Genomic DNA, 3,139 nt, shown 5'->3' on the forward strand with positions numbered 1-3,139 from the left:
AGACTGGTACAACCAGTCTGGAAATCAGTCTGGAGGTTCCTCAGAAAATTGGACATTGAACTGCCTGAGGATCCAGCTATACCTCTCTTGGGCATATACCCAAAAGATGCCCCAACATAGAAAAAAGACACGTGCTCCACTATGTTTATTGCAGCCTTATTTATAATAGCCAGAAGCTGGAAAGAACCCAGATGCCCTTCAACAGAGGAATGGATACAGAAAATGTGGTACATCTACACAATGGAATATTACTCAGCTATCAAAAACAACGAGTTTATGAAATTCGTAGGCAAATGGTTGGAAGTGGAAAATATCATCCTGAGTGAGCTAACCCAATCACAGAAAGACATACATGGCATGCACTCATTGATAAGTGGCTATTAGCCAAAATGCTGGAATTAGCCTAGATGCCTAGAACAAATGAAACTCAAGACATATGATCAAAATGTGAATGCTTCACTCCTTCTCTAAAAGAGGAACAAGAATACCCTTGGCAGGGAAGAGAGAGGCAAAGATTAAAACAGAGAGTGAAGGAACACCCATTCAGAGCCTGCCCCACATGTGACCCACACATATACAGCCACCCAATTAGACAAGATGGATGAAGCAAAGAAGTGCAGACCGACAGGAGCCGGATGTAGATCGCTCCTGAGAGACACAGCCAGAATACAGCAAATACAGAGGCGAATGCCAGCAGCAAACCACTGAACTGAGAATAGGACCCCCGTTCAAGGAATCAGAGAAAGAACTGGAAGAGCTTGAAGGGGCTAGAGACCCCATATTTACAACAATGCCAAGCAACCAGAGCTTCCAGGGACTAAGCCATTACCTAAAGACTATACATGGACTGACCCTGGACTCTGACCTCATAGGTAGCAATGAATATCCTAGTAAGAGCACCAGTGGAAGGGGAAGCCCTGGGTCCTGCTAAGACTGAACCCCCAGTGAACTAGACTGTTGTGGGGAGGGCAGCAATGGGGGGAGGGTTGGGAGGGGAACACCCATAAGGAAGGGGAGGGGGGAGGGGGATGTTTGCCCGGAAACCGGGAAAGGGAATAACACTCGAAATGTATATAAGAAATACTCAAGTTAATAAAAAAATTCAAAACAAAACAAAACAAAACAAAAAACCAATGACCTCATGAAATTCTTAGGCAAATGGGTGGAACTTGAAAATATCATCCTGAGCAAGGTAAACCAGTCACAAAAGAACTCGCATGGTATGCACTCACTGATTCCAAAAGGTCAGAATACCTAAGATATAATCCACAGATGACAAGAAGTTCAAGAAGAAGGAAGACCAAAGTGTGGATGCTTCAGTCCTTCTTAGAAGGGGGAACAAAATGCTCAAGGGAGGCAATACAGGGGGTAATGTGTGGAGCAGAAACTGAAGGAAAGGCCATTCACAGCCTGCCCCACTTGGGGATCCATCCCATATAATGTCACCAAACACAGTCACTGTTGCTCGTGCCAAGAAGTGCTTGCTGTCAGGAGCCTGATGTAGCTGTCTCCTGAGAGGCTCTGCCAGAGCCTGACAAACACAGATGCAGATGCTCGCAACCAACCAATGGACTGAGCACTTGTTCCCTAATGGAGGAGTTGAAGGACTGAAGGAGCAAAAGAGGTTTGCAACCCCATAGGAAGAACAGCAATAATAACCAACCAGAATCCACAGAGCTCCCAGGGACTAAACCACCAACCACCAATCACAGCATATGCTTGGGTGGATCCAGGGCTCCAGCCACATATGTAGCAGAGGATGGCCTTGTTGGACATCAATGGAAGAGGAAGCCCTTGGTCCTGGGAAGGCTCGATGCTCTAGTGTAGGGAAATGCCAGTGTGGGGAGGCAGGAGTGAGTGGGTGGGTGGGTGTGGGAGCACCCTCACAGAAGCAGGGTAAGGGAGGATGGGATAGGGGTATTACAGAGGGGAGACTGGAAAAGGGGATAACATTTGAAATGTTAATAAATAAAATACCCAATGAAAAAAATCTTTCTGCCCCTTCTTTCCAGTAGCTTCCTGAACCACAAGGGGAAGGGTTTGATGGAGACTTCTCCTTCGGGATCAAGTACTCCAAAGTGTCTTACTGTGTGCACTGTCCAGTTGAAGGTCTCCGCTGGATTCTATCGACTGCAAGAGGCTTCTCTGGCGAGGGCTGAGGGAACCTCTGCTCGGCAGAGAGATCATGTCATTAAGAGCAGTTTCCCCTCTGCTTTAGTAGAATAGTTGTAGGTTTGCATCTAGGTCTTGTAATCTATGTAGACTAGGGTCTTGGCCAGTTTAGCAGGGTCAGGCATGGGTTCCATCTGCAATTACCTAAGCTTCACGTTTTTTTTTTCTTTTCTACTTTTCGGAGCTAAGCTTCACGTTTTTTAAAAACAATTCTATATATGTTGTGTCTTAAGTGTGGACTTACAGTCATGGCGGACGGCAGTCATGCGGCCCAGGCTCCAGCTCTCTTGCAGCGGTGCCTGCTCGCTGACCTGCAAGTGCGCTTGTCTGATGACGCAGCGGCACTGTGGGTGGAGATTCAGAGAGGATTGGTGATCTATGTGTCTTTCTTCAAGGGAGCTGATACAGAACTTCTTCCCAAAATGGTCAATATGCTGTTAAATGTGAAGTTAAGTGAAACAGAAAGCAGCAAGCACATCTCAATCCTGGATCTGCCTGGTGCTGTTCTGATCATCCCCCAGGCCACCCTCGGGAGCAGGGTGACAGGACAGAGGGTGCAGTACCACTCAAACTCTGGGAAGGAGGACGGCTTAGAGCTGTACTCCCAGGTCGTGTGTCTGTGTTGAAAAATCCGTGGCCAACATCAGCAAGTGCGTAGAAGCGGAGGTTGCAGTGGCGCACGGCACATACGGGAACAGGTAAGTGTCAAAGCTGGACGTCAACGGACCATACAGGCACCTCATTGAGTTTTGAAAAATTCCGTTCCACACCGCTTCCCGCTTCCTATATAAAACAACTTGGGCTGTAGTTAGGTTTTTTTTTTTTTTTTTTGTTGTTGTTGTTGTTGTTTTGTTTTTGTTTTTGTTTCCCCCTCATTCATCTTGAAGACACAGATCTGCAACATATTTAGGCAAGAAAATCCTTGATCCAATCTCGGCAGAGTGGCACATTCCTTTAATTCCAGGCC

At 46.7% G+C, this 3,139-nt stretch overlaps 1 pseudogene; it reads left to right on the plus strand.

Annotated features, from left to right (window-relative positions):
• Positions 1-2,420: 2,420 nt before the first annotated feature.
• Positions 2,421-2,925, plus strand: Dtd2-ps1 (D-aminoacyl-tRNA deacylase 2, pseudogene 1; annotated as a pseudogene).
• The last annotated feature ends 214 nt before the right edge of the window (positions 2,926-3,139 follow it).

The sequence above is a fragment of the Rattus norvegicus genome, chromosome 2 (assembly GCF_036323735.1).
Source record: "Rattus norvegicus strain BN/NHsdMcwi chromosome 2, GRCr8, whole genome shotgun sequence".
Classification (NCBI taxonomy): domain Eukaryota; kingdom Metazoa; phylum Chordata; class Mammalia; order Rodentia; family Muridae; genus Rattus; species Rattus norvegicus.